The sequence below is a fragment of the Mustela putorius genome, unplaced genomic scaffold, assembly GCF_011764305.1.
Source record: "Mustela putorius furo isolate JIRA1106 unplaced genomic scaffold, ASM1176430v1.1 tig00004033_pilon_pilon_pilon, whole genome shotgun sequence".
In the NCBI taxonomy this organism is placed as follows: Eukaryota; Metazoa; Chordata; class Mammalia; order Carnivora; family Mustelidae; genus Mustela; species Mustela putorius.
Window position 1 is genome coordinate 8840632 of NW_025422169.1, and position 15918 is coordinate 8856549.

The window sequence follows — 15918 nt, forward strand, 5'->3', positions numbered from 1 at the left end:
AGTGTTGGTACAATGAGCTACTCTGTTTTATTTTGTAGTCCAAGGGAATGGTGCCAGACATCTCTAAGATGTTGGGAGGTTCTAAAATTCTGACTTTAAATTATCTGTGTGCTTCAGAGATTTGGGCAGAAGAAAGGGAGAAGCCCAGCTTCTGTGAACACCTCTGTTACCCGCGTTGACCATGGAATAGGTAACCTCCTGTAGGCATCATTTTGATCTCTTAGTAGTATTGTTAAAGGTGCTTTTGTCTCTGGTCCCTCTATTTAGTAGTAATTAGAATGATAATGGAAATTTTTGTCTTTTACCATCAGTGGGCCCAGATTCTGGGGTCCCAGGGAAGCTATCCTTTAACATTTTACCAAGCTCAAAATGCCTGGGCAAAACCTCAGAGCATGGGCCCTATCTCTGCCCCAAGAACATGCTGTACATCTGCTCTGAGAAGAAAAAGATCACCCCAAAAATGCCATTGCAAACATAAAGATAAGAAAAACAAAAGAACCTCCCCCGCTCCCATAAGATTAAAGTCATACTGACTTGCACATACTGAAAACAAGAAAAAATCTGTAACTTTCTGGAATGTTCTTCCTCATGATGATGTGTAACTCTGTAAAACAAAACAGAATGAATATAGAAATCTGCCTCAAATTTTCCTCCCTTGTGAAGACTGTGTCTCCTAGACAGCTGTCTCGACTTGGGTTTGAATAAAACTCTCTTCCTTTCTCTCTGAAATGTTTAAAAGGGTTTGTTCCTTTAGTGTTGACAGTAACAATATGATTTCTTTTTAAGTGAAAAATCACTGTTCCTGGTTCACAACTTCAACAACACAGAAGGGCGGCTGTTGTTCATTCTGGAGCTTCCCTGCAGAACCAAGCATGTGTATATATTTTCTGGCACAAATGGGCTCATTCTAGAAGGATGCTTGGAAGGTCTGAGAAGCACTGTCCACTCTGTTGGTGAGACCAGAGGGTTAAACTCCTCGGCTTAGAGTATTACTTTTTGGGTCTTAAAATTGCCTTGGAAATTTGGGAAACCATTGCATCCCCCCCCCACCCTAAGATTTTATTTAATATTTGAGAGAGAGAGACACCTGAGAGAGGGAGAACTCAAGCAGGGGGAGTGGGAGAGGGAGAAGGAGGCTCCCCGCTGAGCAGGGAGGCAGATTGGGGGGGGGCTATCAGAGTACCTGATCATGACCTAAGCTGAAGGCAGAGGCTTAATGACTGAGCCACTCAAGTGCCCCAACCATTGCATTTCCTAAAGCCCAAGCCTGGGAACGTCTGAGAGAAGCTGACCTTGTCAGGAGCCCCAGGAACAGCTCTGTAGGCAGGGCTGGTGCAGGAAGGGAGTGGGGAGGCATCTGGGGGTGGTCTGCATCCAGGGGTGTCCCCGGAAAGGGGACACTGGGGAGGGGTGGCCCTGTCCACAACACGCCCGTGTCTGCCCAGTGGGGGCAGGTGTTTGATCGAGGAGGCACTGCCTCTGGGAGTATGTGCCAAAGCAGGAAGGTGTGGGCAGTAAGGGTCGGTCACCTGGTACAGGCAGGCTAAGGCATCCAAAGAGCTCAGCACGTGGGGGAGGAGCTGCATCCTCTGTGGGCGGACCCAGAGTTTGCCTTAGGATATAGAGGCGGGGCAGGCAAAGGGATGCTGGGAGAAATCCTGGGTGGAGGTCCTGGCTTGGTGAGTGCTGGATGTGCGCTGACATGGTGATCCCTGGAGTAGGGTCCTCCGAGGGTGCATGAAGCAAGTTCATTGTGGGGACTCAGATGGGTTTTCTTTTTCCCTTGGAAGTCTCTTCTGCCTGATGTCCAACATCTGGCCCTATCTCGCACACCCCTGAACTCCAGGGCGCCTGCTCACCCAGGCTTTTGTGGGATAGGTTGTGGACATTTCAGGGTTTCCCACGTTCCTCAGGAAGAGCGCATGTAAAGCCAGCACACAGTCCCCAACTTCAGTGGGATGCCTCCTGTCCCCTGGCACAGTGCAGGACCTTGAGCAGCATGCCGAGTTCAGCAGCGTGTCCCCTGTTTCCATGCCCCACAGGTGTGGCACCGACAAGCCCCAGAACAGTTCCCCAGCTTCAGCATTTTGTGCCCTGTCCGTGGGGTTGGTGGTAATGGACTGTCAGGGTTGTTCACAAGGGTCCTCCTGGTTCCTGCCTGCCCCCCTTCCCCCAGGCACAGGTGTGGTGCTAACAAGCCTCAGAGTCATCCCCCAGCTTCAGCATTGTGCCCCGCATTCCCCAGGGATGGTGGTAATTGGCTGTCAGGATCCCCCTGGAGGGTCCTCCATGCTCCTTCCCCTTCCCCTACTGGGCACAGGTGTGGCAGTAACAGCCCCAGAGCCATCCCCCAATTTTAGCATTGTGCCCCATGCCCCAGGGGATGGTGGTAATGATGAGGGAGCAGGAGGCTGGCTGAGGACAAAGCAAGAGCTGGCGCCTTGCACCCCCCCCTTCCATCCGCTCCCCTCCATAGGTGTGGCGTTCCTCAGGCACCCCTGACTGCCATAAAATGATAAATAGTTAACTTGCTGAGATCACAATCCTACAAGACAGGAGTCTCCCTTGGTTTGCAAATGTCCTTGAGATTACAACAAAGAAGTTACCTTATCAATAGCCCAATTTCCAGGGACACAGAACTCAGTTCCTCAAGCCCTAATGTCACCCTCCCCTCCATAAAAACCGAAGGAGGCGGAGGTAGAAGGAAAAGTAAATAAAGTTAAATTTCTTCTAAACCTAAATCTCATTAACAAGGATGTTTGATGGCAGGAATGTAACATTCCACCAGGAGACTCTCAATTGTCTTTACTTGATAGTAACTAAGCCTTCAATATCCTGATAGTATTCTTTGCCCCAACAGCCCTTCTGAACACCCCTTTGTCCTCACCTACCCAACTCCTGTGTATATAACCAACCACCCCTCACAACCCGGGGCAGACGCATCTCCGCCTGCCCACGGGCCCTGTCCCCGTGCTCTAATAAATCACCTTTCGCACCAACGACGTCTTAAGAATTCTTTCTTTAGTCGTCGGCTCCGAACCTCCTCACCCCACCGAACCTGACTTAGGTTCTGGGACTTCATCAGTAATGGGGTGTCAGGATCCTGCAGGAGGGTCCTCCAGGTGGGGGCTTGGAAGCTAGAGGAAACCAGACCCCAGTCAAGTTGCATGAGGAACATATGAGTTGAGGTATTCATTTGGAAGGATAATTCTGCTTTTCCAAAAAAGACAAAGTCATTGGTCTACTTTAGAATGTTGATAATTACTACTTAAGAAGTAAGTGTGTGTCCCCCACCCCCCAAAAAAAAGAAAGAAAGAAAGAAAGAAAGAAAGAAAGAAAGAAAGAAAGAAAACGATCAAGCATGTGTTTTCGCTTCTCCCAGGAACAGAAGCAGGCGTGCTGGCCTTAGGTCAGAGGTGCCTTCTTATCCCCACCTGACAACAATTCTTTGATCTGCCTCCACGAGACCCGAAGTTTTGAACCACAGCATCTGAGTCACACAGCCCATCACAGGACATCAGTGTTCCAAGAAAGCAACAGGTACATCGGGCGCAGTGTCACTTATGTGTCGGGGCTGGAGGTAAAGCTTCTTTTTAACCCAAAATCTCCTGGGCTTTTCTCTTTTCTCTAGTTGAGCCATGAAGTAAAACCGAAGTAGCTGTCAGCATGGTGGATTCGGTGCAACAGCTCCTTAGTGTCCCCGCAGGTAGCACATCACAGGGAATACCATTTGCTCTGCTCATTTACTACTTACCAAATGTAATCTGAAACCCCTGTTTCCTAGGAAATCACTTGTATCAGAGAAGGAAGATGAGATTTACTCTTTGTGTGTTTTTTACATCTAATTTGATCCTTCATCTAACAGTGTTTATTCACTTGGGCCTGGGGTATGGTTGAATGGCCAACATCTAGAGTTAGGTTGCTTTTTGTGGCCAGATAGAGACATGGATGATGTCTTGTCATTTATGAAAGGTGATGTTTCATAACTGATTAGTGTTTTTTGGCACAAGAGTTCCAATTAAGGTAGAGGGAAAATTCAAAGTAATTCAGAGTAGGCTTTTACCGTTTAAAAGTAAAGCTTGACTTTCTAGCTTGACTCAATGTACCACCTAGATATTTTGATGTGCCCTATTTTCTCTGTAGTTTCTTTGGTGGTGGAGTCAGAAGGAGAGTCTTTGGGAATTCTCCCGGATAGAGGCAGGCTGGTGGTGTCAAGGGGCTTGGCAGACTTTACCCTGGAGTGAATTCTGGAACTGCTTGCCTGATGCTGGGTGAGTCAGCTTATCCCGCAGAGTTTGTTTCTCCTCATGAAATTGCTGGAGGTAATATCTATGGAAAGGCTTTTTACACAGAAACTTTTGGGTTAATAAAAAGCAACTCACAATGAGGTGATTTGGGCTGGATTATTATGCAAATAATAGTTTCATAACACCCCATCATAGGCTAGGGTATTCTATTGCCTGAGGACCTCAGAAGTCTACAATGAAAGACTCAGATCTTTCATGTTCCATTGATATGTGATTGACAGTTTGCCTAGGTAGGAAGGTAAGTGGCGAGAAATACGACACATTTGTGAAAGACTTGGGCCAGTGTAATTCTGACAAGAGGGGGCATTCCTTGAGCTTTGCAGCAGTTCCAGGTCTGGGTAGAGCTCAGGAGTCCTAGAGGAGAGTGGAGTGTGTTCTGCAGGAGGGTGTGGGTAGGGCTGGCTCCAGGGGTGGCCATGTGTCCCCTGTGTGACAGGGGTCGTGAGCAGGTTCCTGGCTGAGGACAGGTGGGGTCTGGGTGGAGAACTGGCACCTTCTTGTGTGCCAGCAGCCTCAGCCAACACACACGAGCTCTCCATCTGTCCTGTCACTCCTGTTCGGACTGCTCTGTGTTGCCAGCCCGAGACATTGGTTTGGGCTTCTTTCTTTGAGTGTGTGTGAAGTTTCAAAACCTAGATGATGAAATGACGGGTCATCAGAACCTCTGTTCCTCTTGTATTTTCTGCTCTCCTCTAAGTCACTGCAGTGAGTCATACATGCCAGGGGAAGGGGTGATCTGTGCATTGTTATTTCTGGTTTCAGTTAAACAATGGGAAACAAATCTTCTGATATATTGAAAGGTTTCTTTGTGAGTGTTCATGTTTTCCTCTTCTGTGAACCACATTACAATATTAGAAAATATTTTTTAAAGTAAAACACAGACATGGAGCTCTAACAGGGCAGAGTGGCCGTTATGCGGAGCACAAATGGAGACGGAGTGTAGGTTGTTGAGTAGCTCCAGGAGTGACTTGTGCTCCCAGAGAACATTTATCCTTCCTCGTGGGGGGAGGGGTGACTTCTTACTTGGTGGCCCATCTGGGGCCTGAAACCTCACCAACGAGCCATTGCGACTTGACCTGGGGAACTGATGAAGAAAACAGAATGAACCCTGGAGGGCGCCTGCATCCTCTGGACTCGGACAATTCCACGGAGCAAAGGAGTTCATCACCTGTGAGGCGTGTCAGGATCCCTGAGGGTCTGGGCTTTGCTTCCTGTGAGGAGGCTGTATCTTCATCCTTATCCGAACCAGAGCCATGCTGTCTGGTTGTGGAGACCCCAAGCTTTATGGGACCATGTCATCGTTATTCTTGTTATTTTAAGCAAGCAATATAGACATTGACTTTGAGATCCAAGTATCAAAAGGGAAAACACAAGGTCAGATATATATATATGAGGACTGAACTTGTGGCCCCTCTCATTAGTATGGGCGATGTTGGGCTGCCCATACGAGAAGAACATGGAGCTCTCTTTGGATAGAAGGGTGCCGTGCACACGCAGTGCTTTATTTTCTCCTTTCCCTTATTGCTCTGAAGGGAAAATGGAGTCGTGACTGGAGCTTGGTTTCTGATCTGAAAGAATGGGAGTCAAGAGATTTGAAAGAGCAGTGTTCATAATGACGTCATGTTCTATGCCCAGTGATTGAGGGTTCGAAGCTTTGGCTTGGAAGCGGTCGTATTCAGGGAGGAGGTGGTCTGAGTTTCGTGCACACAGAGTCACTCGGCTGGTCTGCCTCATTAGACCTTTTCCTGCCTTTTGAAGGGCAACTTGACGGTGAGTTGAAGCCCTCGGGCACTGGAGGAATGCTCTGGGAGGCACCCCTGGGGGGGGCAGTGTGGACAAACCCAGGGGATTCCAGAGCTGACGACGAACACGTTTCTGAGGCTAGAGATGGCTTCTCTGTGAGCAGCATTTCACTGGGGAGGAAAGCCGTCTCCGTGTCTTAGGAGTCACAATGTCAGCAGGTGTGAACCTGGCAGGGAGTCAGACTGTAGTTGGGAGATTGTGAGCCATGGTGGTGGCCTTCACTCTGGATGCACAGGCCAGCTTGCTCCAGGGACAGGGCTATGCTCCCCAGTCAGCCCCCCTGCTACAGATGTGATAGGAAACTTGCTTCCTATTGGGTTCTCCAGACCTCGTCTCAGCAGGGAGCTGGTTGGGAAGCAGCCCACAGGCAGCATTCTGGATTCTTGCTCAGTGCGCCCCTTGCTTTCTCCTATGAGGCACCGCAGGTGTCCTCTGCCTGGTGTCTGTGGATTCAGCTGGCAGAGGCTCTTCTTCCAGAGCCACACCCCTGAGAAATCCTCCACTTTCCTGTGCTGTGTGGAAGAGGCCAGTTTTCGTTTGGAACTGAAATCTCAGCTCCTGCTGTTAGGTTCCAAGGCCACACGGCACACCAGTCTCCTTGAAGAGCTTTCAACGGTGTCTGTGAGCATCTGCTGTGCTTTATCTCCATTTATTTTGAGTTTCCATGAGGATGCTGTGTCCTGAGGCCTAAGAAGAGCTAAAGAGAAGGAACTGTTGGTGTCTGAGCAGGATCATTCGTTTTTCTGTAGAAATGAGTAGTGGTTCCTTTTTTCCATTTGTACCACTTCTGCTGTGAAAGGTTTCCTAGGAATGCTATACTTTCAAGTAGTGGGTGAGCCTGCGCCCCATCCTGCAGGGTTAGCTTTTGTCTCCATGCTGCACAGAACATTCCATGACTTGCGGATTTTATCACTCAAACATGGCACCTTTGACTTCCTTCACCCATTTCCAAATTTACCTCCACCCGTTGCCGAATCTGGCAACCACAGATCTGTTCTTGGTAGGCATGCATTCGCTACTTTTTGGATTCCATGTGGAATGTCCATGAGAGCCCCTGGTGTGTGTCTGACTGTGTCCGAGTGACTTAGCATAATGCTCCCAAGGTCAATGTTTCCATGTCTGGTTATTGTGAATAACGCTGCTGTGAACACAGGAGTGCATCTCTCTCTTGGAGGGAGTGTTTTTGTGTTTTCCAAAGAAATACTCAGTAGAGCAATTTCTGGGTCATGTGGTAGTTGTATTCATTTTTTCCAGAACTTCCACAGTGCTTGTCACAGTGGCTGCTCCCATTTCCATTCCCCCCAACAGTGCACAGAGTCCACTTGTGTCCACACCCTTGACCGCACTGCGTGTCTGTCTCTGGGATGATTGCCATTCCCACAGTTGTGAGGTGATAGCTGATGGTGGTTTTGATTTATGTTTCTCTGACGACAACTAATGATGTTGAACAACTTCCCCTGTGTCTGTTGGCCACCTGCATGTCATCTTTGGAAATTTTCTATTCACATATTCTCCCAAGTTTTTTTTTTTTTTTTTAAAGATTTTTTTTTTTTATTTATTTATTTGACAGAGAGAAATCACAAGTAGATGGAGAGGCAGGCAGAGAGAGAGAGAGGGAAGCAGGCTCCCTGCTGAGCAGAGAGCCCGATGCGGGACTCGATCCCAGGACCCTGAGATCATGACCTGAGCCGAAGGCAGCGGCTTAACCCACTGAGCCACCCAGGCGCCCTTCTCCCAAGTTTTTATTCAGTTTTTGTTTGGATTTGAAGGAGTGTTTTTTGTATTTTGGATATTAGCTTCTTCTCACACATAGGATGTGCAGATATTTTTTCTCATTGGGGAGGTTGCTTTTAAGAGTTTGACGGTTTCTTTGGTCATGCAGACATTTCAGTTTGATGTCCATCCACTTGTTTATCTTTGCTTTTGTTGCCTTTGCCTTTGGTGTCTGATGTAAGAGACTCTTCCCCAAAACCAGTATCAAGAAACTGACTACCTGGTTCGTGGATTCAGTTCTTATGTTTGAGTCATTCGTCCATTCATGATTTGTATGTGCGGTGTAAGGCAGTGCTGCAGTCACATGACTTGTGTTTGGTGTCTGGTTTTCCCAGTATTGTTCACTGAAGAGACAGTCCTTTCCCCACTGTATATTTTCTGCTGCTGTGTCCTAACTTAAGCCTAAACATGTGTGGGTTAGCTTCTGAGGTTTCTCTTTTCTTTCTCTTCTTTCTCTTCTTCATCCTTTCCTTTCCTTCCTTCCAGTCTCACAGTTTATTTGTTGGGAAGATATTTCTCCTGTTGGAATATGTGCAGCGTGGACTTCATCAGTGATGTCTTCATGCTCTTTGTTAGGACTTTTCTCTGTAAATTGTGTTTTTTGTAAATGAGTAGCTGGATCTATAGCTTTCAACAGTTTGAAATAAGAATTACTCAAGTAGTATTCTATTAGTCTAATAGTCTGACCATTCTACAGTCAGACACCAGATCGTGTCTCATTGTCTTCTTTTGTGATGTTCTCAGTTGTAATGCTGGATACTTATGTTTCCTTTTCCATGGTAGGCTTATTAAAGTGAATTTAATTTTTCCTAAAAGCGTGGATTCTAAATCATCCTTGTTTTATAATACATATTTATATAAAACAGCATGTTTAAAAATGCATTTATTGGAAACAAATGTTGGAACAGGACATAAATATTATTAATTCCCATTCAGAGTTAATCATTCTATCAGAGCTAAGTTGAAATATACCTTTAATACATGAATGAATAAACTTTGCCAAAAGTACTATGATTATCAGTTTCTCAGCCCATTGACCTGTGTGTCTGTTTTTTTTAAAAGATAGTTTTCTTTTTTTCTTTCTTTCTTTTTTTTTAAAGATTTTGTTTATTTATTTGACAGAGACAGAGATCACAAGTAGGCATAGAGGTAGGCAGAGAGAGAGGAGGAAGCAGGCTCCCCGCTGAGCAGAGAGCCCGATGCGGGGCTCGATCCAAGGACCCTGAGATCATGACCCGAGCTGAAGGCAGAGGCTTAACCCACTGAGCCACCTGGGAGCCCCTGTGTGTCTGTTTCTATGCCAGCACCATACTCTTTTGATGACAACAACTTTGTAATCTAGCTTGAAATTGGAGTGTGGTGACTCTAGCTCACTTAGTCACTTGTTGGCCTCTTTTTTCTTTCTTTTCTTTTTAACTTTCTATCTTTCTTTCTTTCTTCAGTGACATTATTTATTTTTTACTTATTTTACATTTGTATTTTAAATGTTTTTCTTTCACTTACCTTTTACTATCATATAATGTGTTATTTGTTTCAGGGGTACAGGTTTGAGATCCTTCCGTTTTACACAGCACACACCCTCCCCATGCCCATCACCAGCCACTCCGTTTCCCCACCCTGAACCCCTTCAGAAACCCTCAGTTTGTTTCCAGAGATTAAGTGTCTCTTGCTTTGACTCCCTCTCTGGTTTCATCTTGCTTCCTTTTTTTCCTCTCTTCCTTTATGATCCTTAAGCTCCATATATCTTAAACTCCATATATTGGTGAAAGCATATGATAATTGTCCTTCTCTGATTGACTTATTTTGCTTAGCATAATACCCTTTAGTTCCATCATGCCATTGCAAATGACAAGATTTTATTTTTTGATGGCTGCATAGCATTTAGTGGTATATATACCCATATATATCCATTCATCTGTCAGTGGATGGCTGGGCTCTTTGCATACTTTGGCTCTGGTGGGCATTGCTGCTATAGGCAGCAGGTGCCCCTTCAAGTCACTCCATTTGTACCTTTGGGGTAAATACCCAGTAACGCAGTTGCGGGGTTGTCAGGTAGCTCTATTTTCAACATCTTGAGGAACCTTCACACTGTTTTCCAGGTTGGCTTCACCTGCTTGCATTCTCACCAACAGTTGAAAGGGCTCTCCTTTCTCCACTTCCTCGCCAACATCTGTTATTTCCTGACTCGTTCATTTTAGCCATTCTGACTGGTATAATGTGGTATCTCATTATGGATTTGATTTGTATTTTCATAATGTTGAGGGATGTTGAGCACTTTTTTATGTGTCTTTTGGCCATTTGGATGTCTTTGAAGAAATGTCTGTTTATGATCTTGGTCTAGTTCTTGATTGGATTGTTTGTTCTTTGGGTGTGGAGTTTGGTGAGTTCTTTCTAGATTTTGGATATAAGCCCTTTATCCAACATATTACTTGAAAATATCTTCTCTCCTTCTGTTGGTTGTCTTTTGGTTTTGTTGACTGTTTCCTTTTCTGTGCAGAAGCTTTCTATCTTGATGAAATCCCAGCAGTTCATTTTTGCTTTTGTTTTCCTCACCTTTGGAGATGTGTCTAGCAAGAAGTTGCTCTGGCTGAGGTCAGAGAGATTTCTGCCTCTGTTCTTCTTAAGGATTTGGGTGAATTCCTGTTTTACAATGAGGTCTTTCACCCATTTGGAGTCTATTTTTTTGTGTATGGAAATGGTCCGTTTTCATTCTTCTGCGTGTGACTGCTCCATGTTCCCAGCACCATTTTTTGAGGAGACATCCCCCCATTTGATATTCTTTCTTGCTTTGAGGACGACCAGTTGACCCTAGAGTTGAGGGTCCATTTCTGTTTTTTCTGTTCTGTTCCATTGATTTATGGGTCTGCTTTTGTGCCAGTACCATACTGTCTTGATATTAAAGCTTGATATTAGAGCTTAAAGTCTGCAATTGGGTTGACACCAGCTTTGGTTTTTCTTTTCAACATACCTTTGGCTATTCAGGTTATTTTCTGCTTCCATACAAATTTGGGGATTATTTATTCCATTTCTGTGAAAAGTGTGGATGGTATTTTGATATGGATTGCATTGAATCTGTGGATAGTTCTAAATAACATAGACATTTTCAAAACATTTGTTCTTCCAATCCATGAGCATGGAATGTTTTTCCATTTCTTGGTGTCTTCCTCCATTTCTTTCATGACTATGGTATAGTTTTCTGAGGACAGATCCTTTACGTCTTTGGTTAGATGGATTCATAAGTATAGTATGGTTTTGGGTGAGATTATACATGGAATGGACTCCTTAATTTCTGTTTCTTCTGTCGCATTGTTGCTGTAGAAAAATGCAAGTAGATTCTCTGCATTGATTTTATATCCTGCCACTTTACAGAATTCCTGGATAAGTTCTAGCCAATTTTGGGGTGGGGCCTGTTGGGTTTTCCACAGAAGGTATCCCATTGTCTGCAAAGGGTGAGAGTTTGACTTCTTCTTTGCTGATTTGGACCCCTTTTATTTCTTTTTGTTCTCTAATGGCTGAGGCTAGAAATTCTAGTACTATGTTGAACAATAGTGATGAGAATGGGCATCGCTGTCATGTTCCTGATCTGAAGGGTAAAGCTCTCAGTTTTTCCCCATTGCAAATGACAGTCTCTGTGTGTTTGCCATAGATGCCCTTTATGACATGGAGGTATGTACCTCTATCCCTCCACGGTGAAGAGTTTTGATCAAGAAGGGATGCATTAATTTGTCAAATCCTTTTCCTGCATCTATTGAGAAGATTCTATGGTTCTTGTTCTTTCTTCTATTAAGATAGTGGATTCCATGGGTAGATTTGTGGTTGTCCAACCACTGTTGCAGCCCAGGCATAAATTCAATTTGGTCATGGTGAGTCATTTTTTTTTTTTTTTTAAAGAGAGTGAGATCACAAGTAGGCAGAGAGGCAGGCAGAGAGAGGTGGGGAGCAGGCTCCCTGCTGAACAGAGAGCCTGATGTGGGGCTCGATCCCAGGACTCTGAGATCATGACCAGATCTGAAGGCAGAAGCTTAACCCACTGAGCCACCCAGGTGCCTGTGAGTCATCCTTTTAATGGGCTGTTGGGTCCTATTGGCTAGTATGTTGGTGAGAATTTTTGAATCCATATTCATCAGGGATAGTAGTATTTCTCTTTTTGGGTGGAATCTTTGTCTGGTTTTGGGATCAAGATAATGCTGCCCTCATCATAAAGTTTTGGAAGTTTTCCTTCCAATTCTATTTTTTGGAAAAGTTTCAGAAGAAGAGATATTAAATGGTCTTTAAATGTTTGGTAGAATTCCCCTGGGAAGCCATCTGGCACTAGGATCTTGTTTCCTGGGGGATTTTTGATGACTGCTTCAATTTCCTTGCTGCTTAAGGGTCTCTTCAGGTTTCCTTTTCTTCCCCGTTCAGTTTTTGTCATTTGTGTTTCTGGGAATGCCACCATTTCTTTGAGACTGTCTAATTTTTGACATAGGGCTGCCATCCTCTGTTCTTATATTTGTTTGTATTTCTTTGGTGTTGGATATGATATATCCTTCTTGAGTCATGCTTTTATTGATATGGATTCTTTCTGTGTTCTTTTTGAGAAGTCTGGCTAGGTATGTATCAATCTTATTAATTCTTCCAAAGAAGCAGCTCCTAGTTTCGTTGATTTGTTCTACTATTCTTTTGGTTTCTACTTCATTGATTTCTGTTCTCATCTTTATTATTTCTCTTCTCCTTCTTGATTTAGGCTCTCTGTGCTACTCTTTCTCCTGTTCCTTTAGGTGTAGGGTTAGGTTGTGTATTTGAGACCTTTCTTGGTTCTTGAGAAAAGCTTGTAGTGCTATATATTTCCCTCTTAGGACTGACCACCTTTGCTGCATCCCAAAGATATTGAACTGTTGTGTTTTCATGAATTTTTGAAATTCATCTGGAATTGACTTGTTCACCCATACATTCTTTAGTAGGGTGCTCTCTATCCTCCATGTATCTGAGTTGTTGCTACCTTTCCTCTTATGATTCAGTACCATTTTTCAAGGCACTGTGTTCTGAAAATATGCAGGGATTGATCCCCATCTTTTGGGATGAGAGCGAACATAGCCTCCCAGTCTCTGTCCCCGGAGCTGAGAGCTTGGGCCCCACTCCTCAGTGTGCCCTCACAGAAAAGCAGTGACTTTTTTATGTCTCCCTGATCTCGGTCCACACTGCTCACCAGACCTTTGGCCAAGCATTTCTGTCTCTGGCACATGATCCTGTTTGGAGTCTCAATGCCAGCAGACTCCTGCAGCATGCTCAAGCACCACTCCTCCTGGGGGAGGGAGGGGGCTCTCCCCCGTTGCGCTGCTTCTTGACCCCTTCTCAAAAATCAGTGGCCAGACTGTGCTGTGGATCACAATTTATGGCAACCTCCCGCTTAGAGCCCATTCCTGTGGTCACTCTTTGCATCCAGGTTCCCTGTTCAGATACCTGGGAGCTCTGCTGCCCTCAAGTGCACCTGGTCGTCTGGGACCTCAAGGATCCTGAGACTGCACTGTCTCATCAAGGGTTCCACTCTCAATCCAGCTGCCAGAGCAATGTCCCTCACCAGAGCAAACTTCTAAATGTTCTGCTTTTGTGCACTGCTGGCCCTAGCACCTGAGAGTAGCCAGCTGACGGGGGCTTCTCTCCAAATTGGTATCGATTTGGGCAGAAAGCTCATGAGAATTGGCCGGCATTGGATGACCTTCAGACCCCCCTGTCCCCCATCGCCTAGAGTGCTTTCTCGCTTGAGGCATGGCGCGGCCATCAGGAAAATGCACCAAGACGACACAGACCACCCAGGCCCTGGCAAAGGAGAGCTTTCCCGGAGCAGAGTTGAGAGAGAGGCTGTGGCCAGGTATAAGCCTCCAACGTTTCGGACCACTGTGCCACTGAAGGTTCGGACGGCCTCTGTGGGGGCACAAAGGTTTCTCTCACTCTGAGAATTTTCCGCAGCTCTGAAAGCCACTGTTTCCACCTAGGTGGCAAGTGGACTCATGGCGGGGGACTCAGGGTTCCCCAATTTGAGAGCTCTAGGGACAGGACCCTGGAAACGGAAGGCTGCAAAAGCAGGTGAGGGTTAGGGCTCAGGCCTAGGGCATGGCCAGCACCATCAGCCAGTGCCAAGGAGGGGACATGGAGGCTGAGGAGCAGGAGGCCTTGGCCTTTCCTGTACCCGACTCCTGGAGGGCTTTCTGTCAGGGTTCAATCCTCAACAACTTGGGTTCCTGGGCCAGGCCCAGGGGTCGGCCCTGCAGACATGTGGTGTGTGAAGCGAATTCACCAGGGGTTTTCCAGTCAATTCTCACCAGCTTTCTTCCCAAATCGATACCGATTTCCCAGAAAGCTCGTGAGAAACGGCCAGCATTGCGCGGCGATTAGTACCGCACTGTTCCCTGTGGACTGAAGAGTTTTCTCCCGGGCACTTGTCACGGCCATCCGGAATACAGGCTGTGACTATGCTGACCAACCAAGGGCCCCTGAGCAGTTGTGCTTTCCTGAAGCAGAGTTGAGGTAGGGCTTGTGGCTCGGCATCAGCCTCCAAATCTTTGGTTTGGTGTAGCGCCAAGTGTTGGGGAGGCCTCAGTTTCGGCATGAATGTTTCTCTCACTCTGAGGGTTTTGTGCAGTTCTGAATGACACTGTAGGGTTGGGGTTAGGACCTAGGGGCATGGCAGACACAATCTGCCAGTGCTGAGGCGGGTTCCTTTACGGGCTGGGTCGAGAATGGGGGTCAAGCAGTACTTCAAGCTCTGGGTTTTTTTGTCCTGTGGGCCATCTGCGGTGAGGGTGGCCTCAGGAATGCATGCAGGTCTCTCGTGGTCCGAGGGTTCTGGGAAGTTCTGAACCGAAGGGTTTCCTCCTGGATGGCAGGCGGAGTCCTTAGGTATGGCCAAGTGGTTCCCAATATGGAGGGGTTGTTGGCCAGATCTCTGGGTGTGGGAGCCTAAAAACACAAACTAGGGTTTGGGTTAGGGCGTAGGGGTATCCAGGCCCGATCTGCTGGCACTGAGGCGAGAACCCTGGGGGCTGAGTCGAGCACAGTGATCAGGAAGCATGTCTGGCTGTGAGTTTGTGACTGGAGGGAGCCGTTGAGGTTGGGGATGTCTTCAGGGAGGCATGTGGGTTGTTCCATTCCTAGGGTTCTACATAGCTTCGAATGGCACGGTTTCCTCCTGGGTGGCAGGTGGACTCGAGGGGTGTTGCCTAGTGGTCCCAATCTGGAGGGACAGTGCCAGTGTGGCTTTAGACCTGGGGAAGGTTTGTGAGCTGCATTAGGAGTCTGTGGAAAGCTCAGCAGTGCCATTTCACGCCACTGGAGGGCGTGGTAAGCTGTGGTGCCAGAGAGCATGGTAAGGTACAATGCTGCTTGTCACCACTGCAGGCAGCTGCGAGCTTCCATGGCAACCACAACAGAAGAGGAGTCTGTGCAGCCTGCTGGCTCTGAGGCAGTGGTGAGGTGCTGGGTGAGAGACCTGGAAACCTGAGGCACTGCAGCTTGTTTTGACAGGATGGAGTGTTGAGCTGAAGATTCTATGTTTCCCAAGGCTCAAGAGTGGTGGTAACAACCGCTGGAGCCAGGCCACCACTCAGTCAGCACCGTTGCCCCAGGTTGGATGGGAATGTGCTGTTAGGGTGGTTCAGGACGGTCCTTCTGGTGGGGGTCTGGAGCCAGGGGAACCAAACTCGACCCATGGGGCCTTTGGAGCCGAGGGGTTGAGTGTTTGGAAGAGTCTAATTGCTTCTCCAAAAAGGACAAGGGCATTGGCTGGCTTGAGAAGGAAGTGGATGACCACTTAAGAAACAAGCATGTGTCTCTCCTTCTCCCAGGAATCGGAGCAGGTGTGTAGGCTTTAGGTGGGAGGCGCCTCCATATCCGCACCTGACGACCCTTCTTCGCTCTGACTCCACAAGACCTGAAGTTTGGAAATCAGCGTCTGAATCCGTCCTGCGGCTTGTCCCAGGACGTCGGCATTCAGAGAAAACAGCAGGCCAGTGGGGCACAGTGCACATCCATGCCAGCATGGAAGGTCAAAGTTCTC

The 15918-nt window shown here is 46.8% G+C and overlaps 1 long non-coding RNA gene across 2 annotated transcripts in view; it reads left to right on the forward strand.

The window, feature by feature from the left end:
- The first annotated feature begins 789 nt into the window (after positions 1–789).
- Positions 790–15918, forward strand: part of LOC101671647 — a 31446-nt gene continuing 16317 nt past the window's right edge. The window contains exons 1-3 of one of the 2 annotated variants that reach the window (XR_199835.3): positions 790–953; positions 3383–3540; positions 3632–3770. This is a non-coding gene — a long non-coding RNA (uncharacterized LOC101671647). Of the gene's footprint in view, positions 954–3382; positions 3541–3631; positions 3771–15918 lie in introns of those variants that run through there. The other variant, XR_006604447.1, reaches the window with a different exon arrangement.